The 11,721-nt window shown below is 42.8% G+C and overlaps 2 long non-coding RNA genes across 2 annotated transcripts; both read right to left on the bottom strand.

The window, feature by feature from the left end:
- Nucleotides 1-8,980: 8,980 nt before the first annotated feature.
- On the bottom strand, nucleotides 8,981-9,484 carry LOC130520935 (uncharacterized). Its single transcript, XR_008949116.1, has 3 exons — nucleotides 9,464-9,484; nucleotides 9,176-9,268; nucleotides 8,981-9,032 (listed from the first exon to the last, which is right to left on the bottom strand). It is a non-coding gene; the product is annotated as an uncharacterized LOC130520935 (long non-coding RNA).
- On the bottom strand, nucleotides 9,485-10,346 carry LOC130520934 (uncharacterized). The gene is made up of 3 exons (XR_008949115.1): nucleotides 10,322-10,346; nucleotides 9,641-9,843; nucleotides 9,485-9,552 (listed from the first exon to the last, which is right to left on the bottom strand). It is a non-coding gene; the product is annotated as an uncharacterized LOC130520934 (long non-coding RNA).
- Between the last annotated feature and the right edge of the window lie 1,375 nt (nucleotides 10,347-11,721).

Here is an 11,721-nt window from a genome sequence, read left to right as displayed (position 1 = left end):
ATACGGAGAGAGAGAAAAACGATTGCCACGCTTTGTGTTTCCTCCTCATCCACCATGTTTGAAAGTTGCAGAAGGACCACATGTTTGTCCAGAAGTTGTTTGTATCCGGATGAGGCAAGCGCAAGAACAGCTTTTGCTGAGGTTGCCATCTTGCTTTCCAACTTTGTAACCGGAAAGCTGAAAAATATAAAATATTTACATATTTAAAATATTTAAATATATTTATTGTATCTGACTCTTGGTACAATAATGTTTGATGATGATTTTATGTGATGATTAGCTTGGAATCAAATGAGACATGGATTGAAACAAGCTTTTTACCATATAAAAAGATTAAAATATTTAGACTTTGATTAACAAAACATTAAAATCCTTTTCTTGAAGAGAATTATTTTATCTTGTTAGCATCTTTTATCTTATTAGCATGTGTTATACTATATGTTTTGTTTTATGTTACAGTTAGTTTAGAAGTTAGGAATACTATATACTCTTTAGTAGGAATACACATAAGCAAGTCAGTTGACCCTTCCTTGACCTGAAGACTGGTCAGACAGTTGGAGCCAGCCAGACAGGAATTGGTAGATCCCCATCGTAAAACATGACAACGTAGTTTACTGGTGTTGATAAGTTCCTTGGCAGGAATATGACTTCGGACCTGGCCATCTGGAGAAGATAATGGACAAGAAGGACCACACCAACACCAAAGGAGGCTGGAAGAAGAAGATGGGGTCATCCAAGAAGAAGGACTGGATTGGACTGAATTAGCATCAATAATTTACATATATCTTTCTATATAAGACTGGGTCAAGGGATAGTTAGGCCGTCAGACTTCATGCCCTGACAATTGACTTTGTTGTTGCTAGGGTTATGAACTGGCCCAGAGCTCTGTAATATTGTATCTTGAATTGATTCTGTTTGCTAAATACATCTGTTTGCTAAATACATCTGTTTGCTAAATACATCTGTTTGCTAAATACATTTTGAAATTGACATTTGTTTACTTGAAGTCTTCATTTAAAGAACACGCGGATTGGCAGTGACACACGAGAGGTACTGCAATCCAACAATTTGGTGACCCCGACGTGATGAAGACAGAGAAGTCATCTGAGGCAAAGAATTCAACAACGGTCACTTCGGAAGACAACTGACGACAAAGGGATCCCTAATAAAAGGTAAGCAGACACCTGTTTAATCAAAAGTTCTGCACATTGGCAATTTCCAAAAAATTTGTCGTCACTGTCAATTGAAGTGTCCTAGTTATAAATTCCAGATACAAATATAGAAAATATTGAAATGACTGCAGTAATAACGGTTCGAGTCCGTTAGCAATTACGGTTCGAGTCCGTAAATAGAAACGGTTCGAGTCCGTTCGCAATTACGGTTCGAGTCCGTAAATAGAAACGGTTCGAGTCCGTTCGCAATTACGGTTCGAGTCCGTAAATAGAAACGGTTCGAGTCCGTTAGCAATAACGGTTCGAGTCCGTTAGTAATTACGGTTCGAGTCCGTAAATAAGTACGGTTAGAGTAAACCGTAACTAGTACAGTGCTGTATTGCTGTATGCAGTGCACTGTATATGAAAAAGATTTGGGTTGGGACTCGGAGCGCAGTTGACGGGACGGACACTCCCGACGCCCGAGATTTGTGTTTTTGTGTGGGTTGGAAAAGTGCCAGAGTGAACGTGAATTAAAAGGCTCTTTGTCCTTGGGAATTAACCCCCAGAGTGGAACCGGATCAAAGACGTTTGATCTAGTAGCTTGTTTCACTGAGGCATTGAGTTGACCATTGGAGTCATTCACATTCAATCTCACTTGGGAGCATAGTTAAAGATGGAACTAGAATGTGGTAAAGCGTGTTGGGATCAGGGAGAATGTTCTCCCTACCCTCGGTCTGTGGAAGAACAGTGGAAGTGGACTCTTGATCAGGTGGTGAGTGGCATGAAAGAACAGGACAGGGAAAGAGAATTGGATGCAATAAAAAAGTTGTGGAAGGAAGCTCAGAAGCAGAAGATACTTCCCCCTCCAGAGGTGAAGGTTAATTTAGCTGAAGCATTGTGTAAGTGGGAGTCAGAAACTCACACCATATTACAGGATCATCTTGATAATACAAAATTAGGTTTTATAGCAGGAGAATCGTGGCAAAAACAGGGTAAGGAGTTAGAAGATAAGCGTCGAAGGATACATGTTGTGGCTGTGACATGTGCAGCGGTGCACTATTTCAGATCTAGGGGGGTCACATGAGTGCCCAATGAAGAGAAGCCTCCATTAGAAGATCCAAACCAGACACTGACACTTAACACCACTCTTTATCCATCATTACCTACTACCTCTTCCCCACCCCCATATCAATTGCCAGTTTTGACTATTAACAGTGGTCAGTTAGATGTGGACAGAAATGAAGAAATGCAGGAGTTACGTGAGACAGTGGGTGAACTTTGGAGACAGGTTAGCAGGATCAAACAGGGACAGGAAGAGGTTGAAGATAACTTAGGAAAAATTGAATGTAGAGAAGAAGCTCAGGTGGTTCGCCCTAAAATCTCCCAACAAACTACCGTATTTTCACGACTATAAGGCGCACCTAAAAGCCTAGAATTTTCTAAAAAATCTACGGTGCGCCTTTTAACCCGGAGCGCCTTTTGTATGGATTACGGTAATATTGGTTAATCGCGGCTACCGTAGTCAGTAGGCGTGGCCGAGGTAACAGCAGTAAATTCAGTCCGAAACCGTTCCTGTCTGTAAAGACCCCAAAATGGCTCCTTGCAAGAGACGCGCTTTTGACGCAGAGTTCAAACTGAAGGCTATCAGTCACGCGGTTGAACACGGAAATAGAGCAGCGGCAAGATAATTTAACGTGAACGAATCAATGGGGCGGAAGTGGAGGAAGCAACAAGACGACCTGCGCCAGGTAAAGAAGACTCAACGGAGCTTCCGAGGAAACAAAGCAAGAAGTGGATTAACAAAGGAACTCCAGCCGCTAGATATTGGTGTCAACGGGGCATTCAAAGCTAGACTGCGAACTGCGTGGGAGCGGTGGATGACGAACGGCGAACACACGTTCACCAGACGGGAGACGGCGCCGAGCGTCATACGTCACTATCTGCCAGTGGATCGTAAATGCCTGGGCATCGACCGTGGTCCGAGCTTTCAGGAAGGCAGGGATTGTCACTGAAATGCCAGACAACACCAGCGACACCGACCCTGATGACGACTTTGACGAGACGGAGCCGGCCATGTTGGACGCCGTATTCGCACAACTGTTCAATTCGGACACCGAAGAAGAAGAATTCGAGGGATTCCTGGATGAGGAATGAACTGCTAAAGTGATCTTTACGTGTTTCTTTTGTGTGTTTACAACTTAACAAGGCTGGTCATACTGTGAATATGGAAATTACCGTTTGAACAACGTTGTTATATTGCTATTGTTATATTGCTATTGCTATCGCTTTGCACTACTTCGAGAGTTCGAGTTACCGTATATTGTGTTTGCACTAACGTTTGATTTACCGCAACGGTACTACGTGATAAAAATGTTGCACTAAATCGAAGATTTATTAAACTCCACTATCCACTTGTGATAAAAATGTTGCACTGCCTGTTATAACTCGCTGTTATTAAACGAACTGTGTTACGCGAAAACACTACGTCACTCGGGAAAAATAATAAACAGCTGTTTATTTATTCGTTTTGGAGTGAATAGAGTTGTGAGAACGACGGTTTGCATTCTATTAATAAAGTTTGACTGACTTATCTGGCTGTTTTATTGACATTCCTTTTAGCGCAGCTCGATCTAGTGAACGCGTCATGAAACCACAGGCACTACGCAGTTTCTATGCTATGCGCCTTATAACACGGTGCGCCCTGTGTATGAAAATATTTCTAAAATAGGCTGTTAATTGAAGGTGCGCCCTATAATACGGCGCGCCTTATGGTTGTGAAAATACGGTATATTTTAAAAACAGGACAGTCAAAAATCTGCATTAAATGTCTTTAAAATACTTAGCAATCAAACAAAACAAGTGAAAAGAGCTGATCCATCTGGAGGATTTGCCAGGGCTGAGCGCAGGGAGGAGAAGGCAAGATTGATTTATGGCAGTGATAAAGAGGAGAACGAGAATAAGACAGATACCTACAAAATTCCGGCTACATTTATTGGAGAATTGGCGGTTCAGGAGCCTGTTGAAGCTCAGACAGAATTATATGAATTAGAATCATGGGAAGAGAGTGAGTGTGACTATAGAGGTGAACCGTTGACAGGGACCATAAATAATGAGGAGGCGGGACAGATAGGAATACCACGCGGAGTAAGGGGCCTGTTTTAGGAAGGCCGCAGTTCCAGGCCCCTCTGATACAGAAAAGAGGAGGACAGGTACCAGTATATGTTCCATTTGCTATCACAGACATTAATTGTTTGGTGGAAAAGATGCCCCCACCCGCAGAGGGAGGCGGCAAGTGGATGTCTACCCTTTTCAGTTTAACACAGAGCATGCAGCTGGCGGTAGGAGACTTTAGAGGAATTTTAGGGAGACAAGTGTCTCTCTGGGATTTGGATAAAGTTGAGGTAGCAGCAGGCATTAAAGACAGACCCAATGCTGCACGTTTTGGCCCTTGTGCAACCAGGGTTGGTGAAGCTATGAGACAGATATTTCCAGTATCTCCAGGAGCAATGCAGAATTTAAGATTTAAGTGGGAGGAAAGTGAGTCGGCACATGGGTTCCTTACGAGGTGTAAAGAGGAATGGATGTGTGCCACAGGGTGCCATCCTGGTTCTAAACAACAGGGAAAGAAAGAGGAGGTGATGACAGCGCAGGAACAGCTCCTAAAAATGCAGTTAGATGAAGCACTGAAAAAGCTTAATGATAAACACAAGGAAGAGAAACAGATGGTTCAGCGGTTTTCTCGGCAGGTGCAGCCAGATCCGTTAGGTCCGCAACAAGATTTTGCTCCGATAAACCCGTATTGGGTCAGTCCAAGGGGAGGCATGTGTGGGAGACACGGCGGGCAGGGATACGGCTTGATAGGCGGATACTTTGGCCGAGATCAGTGTCACGCCTGTAAAGGGTATGGTCATTGGCGAAGGAACTGTCCATATCGCAACTACCCGGAGGTACCAGGCAGTGTTCCATCATCTCATGGAATTTATCACCGGAGCTGATTTCATCTGACACCGTCGAGCTTGTGGGGTTCTCAGGGAGACCGGAGAGACTGCCGTTTTCGGTGCCGTTAGTGACTCATTTTGTGCCGGACAGACTGTGTTGCACCCTTTTTTGATTTCACCACATTACCCTATCAACCTGTTGGGACAAGATCTCCTGGTAAGGACAGGAGCAGCTATTCTGTGTGGGGGCAAAGCTCTTGTGGTTCAATTTCCTAATGGACTGAAACTGAACTGCTGTATTTCACACCAAGGTGTGAAGGGACAAATGCTGATGAGTCCGACACCCTCTCCAGAACAGGGGTGTGGGCGGATATTTATTGGGGAGAACTTGAGCCTGAGACCTCACCTGGTGTCGGTGTTGCGGCATTGTTTCAGAGCTGGGGGCCCTGGCTGTCGATGCTGAGTCCCTTTGCCCTGCCAGTTGATCCCTATCATGTCACCCTATTTTATGACCGTGAGAATAATGAGGTCTATCAGGATGCGTTTAGAGAAAAGTTACAAGGAAATTTTTGGATGATTACATCACCGTGTTTGTTTGTGGGGCCTGAGGTGTGGCTGCGCAGGTTGACCTTACTGCTGAACAAAATGAGTGGTATGAGATGGCTGAGGAAGCGTGTCCCCACGTTACCCTTGCCATCCATGCTGAACATCAGGCAAAGGACCTTGGTCCTATGATAAAAAGGTTAATGAGTGTCACAGATTGGAGCTCTACTCAGATTCCTAGCCTGTTATATTCTCCTTTAGAAAAGAGTTACAAGATAATGCATACAACTACTAACTCAGTAATCTTACAACATCGACAGATTCAGAGGTATCATGGGAGAGAAAAGACTGATCATCCGGACAGTGTAAAAACTTTAAACTCACTTCCAGAAACTTTATGGTCCTCTGGCCCGACAGATGTGGGGTTGTGTTCTACTGTTGAGCCAGTGTCATTCAGTGTCTCGGATTACAACCCTGTCTGGCAGAGTCAATATAAACACAGACCACCTGCTGAGGAAGGCATTCAGGAAACAATAGAAGGGCTGTTAATTTCTGGGGTTCTTGAGTATTCCACTTCAGCATGGAATACTCCGATTTTGCCAGTTGAGAAGCAGGAAAAAGGGAAATATAGGATGGCTCATGATTTGAGACGTATTAATTCTATTGTGACAACACCCACAGTGCCAGTTCCCAACCCATATACTGCAGTATCAGCTTTGTCTCCTTCCCATAAATGGTTCACATGTATTGATCTGGCTAATGCATTTTTTGTCTCCCACTTGACTCTGCTATGCGTGACATCTTTTCTTTCACATATAAAGGCAGATAATTACGATATACACGTTTACCACAGGGATTTATTTTATCCCCTGGTATTTTCAATCAGACATTACGGAAGTTGTTGAAGGACCTCACTCTACCAGAAGGGGTGGTGTTGATTCAATATGTTGATGACATTTTATTGGCGGCTACATCAGCTGAGTCTTGTTTGCAGGCAACGCAGGCACTCCTTACGCATTTGTGGGAAAAGGGATTTAAGGTCTCTAGAAAGAAGCTTCAGTGTTGTCGTCGCCCTGTGAAGTTTTTGGGTAGGGTGGTTTCTGCTCAGGGTACAGGTGTATCACCAGCTCATAAATCCTCTATCCTTGAACGTCCTAAGCCAGAGACTGTAAAGGAAATGTTGTCATTTCTGGGTCTCGCAAGCAATAGTAGACATTTTATTCCTGCATATTCAGAAAAGACTACGCTCCTACGTACAATGGTGAATGGACAGGGAATGCGTGATTTGGCAGCCCGGCTAACATGGACAACTGAGGGGGAGAAAGCGTTCATTGCTCTTAAACAGGCACTCACGACATCTGCATGTTTTGCCATTCCGGAATATAAAGATACTTTCTTTTTGGATGTTTCTGAAGGAGAACATACAGTAAATGGTGTTCTCTTTCAGAAAAAAGGGGGTGAAAGGAAAGTATTAATGTATGCAAGTATAATGCTGGACCCCATTGAAAACAGGCAGCCATCGTGTGTAAGGCATGTAGCAGGGCTAGCAAAACTTTTACAAAAAACAGCACATTTAGTGATGGGTCACACTCTGACAGTTCTTACAACACATAGTGTGGTATCACTGGTCAGGTCAGCAGCATTCACCATGACCTCACTTAGGCAGACCAGGATGGACAAGATTTTAACGGCACCACACATAACATACACACATGAAGGGATCAATATGGCAGATGGCATGGGAGAGGTGAACCACACAGATGTGAAGAGAAAGTGAAGAAAGAGATGAAAAAATCAGAGTAGATCTTAAGACGGAGCCGTTAAAGGATCCAGATGAAATACTATTCACAGACGGCTGTTGTTTCAGACACCCACAAGAGGGTCTGAAAGCTGCCTATGCAATAGTTAGACAGTCAGAAGAAGGCTTTGAGGAAGTTGAAACAGGAAAGATAAAAGGTAAAGAGTCAGCACGACTTGCAGAATTGAGGGCAGTTATTAGAGCATTAGAATATCAAAGGGAAAGAGAGTGACCATCTATACAGATTCAGCATATGTAGTGGGAGCAATACACTTAGAACTTTGTCAATGGTTGCAGGCAGGTTTTAACACAGCATCGGGATCTCCTATAAAACATGAGGCAGAGATGAGGCAACTGACACAGGCACTCATGGAACCAGCAGAGGTCGCAGTCGTAAAGTGCAAAGGTCACAGCAAAGAGAACTCTCTGGAGGGAAGAGGTAATGAGGCTGCAGATCAGGCAGCAAAGTAGGCTGCAGGTTATAAACCAAGTTACAATTTGTTGTTGGCAGAGAAAACAGTTCATGAAATTCTTCCAAGATACGATAGGGAAAGACTTAGTGTGATCAAGAAGAAGCTTCTCCACATGAAAAAACAGTTTGGAAGGAAAGGGGGGCTGTGAAAGTTGAAGGAATTTGGCGGGGCCCAGACGGCAGACCTGTTCTCCCGCCCGGTCTGGCCTTCAACTATATAAGATCAGAACTGTATACATTGAGCAGAGATCTCTCCGCATGCTTCCGTGTGTGTATCCTGACCGACTGACTGGATTAAAACCATCTCCTACGCAGTAACTTAGATTAATAGTTTTTTTCTTCCAAACGGCTAAAAATTCCATGACATGTCGACGAAACGGATCGGAGGACCATGGCAGCGATACGTCACCATGATGTTGTTGGGTAGTCCAAGGCCATGAAAGGGCCCACCTGCGTCCTGCTGTGTAGGTTAAAATCCTTCAGATCTGAAAAGAATTTTTGAGGAAGATGAAGCTTTTTTTTAAAAAAAAAACTGAAATATTGGACTGAGACGTGTGTCGAGCAGCTACCTGGAACCGTTGCAACGAGGTATTCGTACCACTGCCTGATGGTAGAATCTCCATAACGGTGAATCATTTTGCCTTTCAGACACTGACAGACAGCAGAGAGGAAGTGTGGAACTGTGGATTGTGGTGCCATCCAGTGCTCGCCAGACACCCTGGTAGTAATAACTACTGGAGACTCCAGATTCCCGCTCTTCACCTCTGCTGCACCTGAATTACAGTGAAATTACACATTTTCTTAGGTGATTTTTAAAGAGCGAGAGAAAGCTGCACTGTTTTCACTCTTAAGTAAGTATTAAGTTAAGTATTCCTTCACTCACATAAAAGGAAATTTTTTAAATATTGGCTGCAAAGTTGCAACTGGAAGTAAAGTAAACACATTGCAAACAAACCGAGGCGGTCCATTGAGTTGTGGCTGTAAAACATACCTTGTGTCTGAAATCACCCTATTTCCTGCATTAAATAGGGTGTATATACTATTTTGCAGGGCTGTCGGAAAGTTATAAAACAGTGTGTCTGCAAATCATTGTCGTACTGAGTTCCATATTCAACAGGGAAAACCTCCTGCAAAAGAAACAAACGTGTTATCTTAGCTTGGTTCGCGACATTTGTACTGCAGCTTCTACCAGTACAGATCTTCAAATAAATAATTGTCTTTTTTTAAGGATAAGTGGTTTTCCAGATGTACTGTATATGCAAAATGTTACCGTGAAGAACTCCTGCCTGGCTTCAGGGTCTTTGAGCAGAGAGTGGATGAGCTCGACAAAGTTAACCACTATGTCAGGTCCAGGTTCATCCACCTTTGGTTTAATCATAATAAGATTACTGGTTAATACTTTTCACATCGTCCTTTATGACTTTGAGAATTGCCCTGTCAAGGTCGTACATGTTATTTCATTCTGGAAACCATGTATGTTTACAGATCAAAGAGGCACAAACATTGAAAATATATGAATCGTTTTGTGTGAAATCAAATCAAGATTTCTGATACTCACATTTACCAGAGGACAAGATTTATTTTCTCCAGGTGGGACAAGATCAAGTCACGATCCATCAGGTCATTTCGGCACAACTCCAGAATATACTGATGAGGAGAAATAAAGCAACAAAAATACATAAAATGTTCTTTTATGAGAAAAAAAACATGATGCCACATATATGCGACTAGCTACCCTGGCTCTTAATCCAAGGAGCAGCTGCAGTCTGTGCTTGTGCATGAGCATATCTGGGACCACGTCCACCACCAAAGAGACATATTCTGCTAAAGTCCAGTAGTTCGGGACATCTCGCTTCTTCAGAACTTTCCACATAGATGCCATCATAAGCTGTAGAGGTGGAGCAAGCAGCCGTAAAGAGGGGAGAGCTAACCTGCCACCTGTTAAAATGAATTACGACAATATGTGTTCATCAGGGTGAAACATCATTCACTACTGTTTGAAGATATGATTGTCAACATGCATCAATTGTCTACCGCTTCTCCCTATTAGTGACACACACACGTATATATATTTAAAAGACATTTTCGCTGTTGTTTTATCTGTCCAGCCTCCAACTTCCATCTGCAAGTCGAGTGCTTTGAATGCAACCTCACTGAGTGCGTGTTCAATAACACCACGCCACTGTTGCTAAAAACGAATTAGCTATCGTTTTCTCCAATAAATTAGGGCGCGACATTAATAATAAAATGTGCATTCTCGGCGTTCTGCAACGTAGGCTGACGATGGATGGAGAAACACAGCGACATAGCTAACTAGACTTTACAGTCAGTAAAGTCAACGTTAGCTTCGCTGCTGGTAATTGAAAAGTTTCCTCAAAGTTCATTTAATCGGTTATTAGTTTTAAAGCAAGCAAACCTCCGGAATGAGCAGCAAAAACACCGAGTCCATCGTCACAAACCAGCGTTGGGAAATGAATCGGTTAGCTTTGGCTCAGCAGCTGTCAGCCCGTCTGCTACAAACACACAGTTGACAAAACCTTAGTATTGTTCATCCACGCAAAACTAGAAACTGTAATTTCTACACGGGATCAAACGTGCAGGCTGCATAGTTACTGAAAATATGTTGTTAAATTCTATAAGACAAATGTTTGTATGACAAGTTTTTCTTCGCTACTATACTTTGAGATAGACTATAGTCTTTGGAGTGATAGCGCCGCCCTCTGGTGCCTCCTGGGTGTGTTTTTTAAGTGAAAATGGTCGATGCAAAGTGTGTGTAGTTTGTTAATTTGTCTTTTGATATTTTATAAATGTTTTTTAATGGCTGTGTGATTATGATGTAGCTGATTATAATATGGGTTTTGGGGAAGCAACATTTGAAAAATAAATTGATCAAAGACTCAAAACGTGGTTGAACGAGTTTAGTCAGCCCAATATTGTTCTGCCACTCATGAACGAATGCAAGTAAAATCACAGAAACCTTTTGCAAAAAGCAAAGGGAGCTGTACTTAGAATAAGAATATAAATAAAAACACAGCTGGGAGGATTATTGGTGAGGTTGTTCTTGTTTTATCAATTAAGAAGAAAAATAAGCTGTTCTAGCCTTGTGGAGGGCCTTTTTGTAAACTAATAGACAGTCTTTCCAGGCTACATGGTAGCTGTCTATTTTACAAGAATGCCACTTCCTTTCTAGTCTTCGCACTTTCTGCTTGAGGGTCCTGATATGTGAATTATACCAGGGGGCACACCTCCTCTGATTTACTATTTTCTTTTTCAGGGGGGCAACAGAATCAAGCGTGATTCTCAGTGAGGTTGCTGCACCTTCAGCAATAGAGTCAACCTCAGCAGGGCTAAGATTATAATGACTGATCCCTGGGGAAACACACGGTGGTCCTGGGATCAGCACAGGGATCACTTCCTTAAACTTAGCTACAGCATTATCTGAAAGACATCTGCTATAGTAAGACTTTGTTCTGAGCATAGAAGAATCCTTAATCATAAATGTAAAAATGATCAAAGAATGGTCTGACAGGACTGGGTTCTGAGGGAACACTGACACATGTTCTACCTCAACACCATGAGTCAGAACTAGATCTAGGGTGTGATTGAAGCTATGAGTTGGTTGGTTTATCTGCTGCAGGAAACCAACTGACTCAAGTAATGAAATGAAGTCATTTCTAAAGCTGTAATAACAGTTAACTGCAACAGTGGAGCTCAAGCAAAGACTAATAAAACTATTAGAGTACTTGTAATTGCTAGAAAAGCAAATCCAAACAGCAGCAAAAGACCTCTAAGAAGATTTGCCTGAGGTATCTCAGA

The sequence above is a fragment of the Takifugu flavidus genome, unplaced genomic scaffold (assembly GCF_003711565.1).
Source record: "Takifugu flavidus isolate HTHZ2018 unplaced genomic scaffold, ASM371156v2 ctg597, whole genome shotgun sequence".
Classification (NCBI taxonomy): domain Eukaryota; kingdom Metazoa; phylum Chordata; class Actinopteri; order Tetraodontiformes; family Tetraodontidae; genus Takifugu; species Takifugu flavidus.
This window is presented reverse-complemented; position numbering and strand designations above follow the sequence as displayed.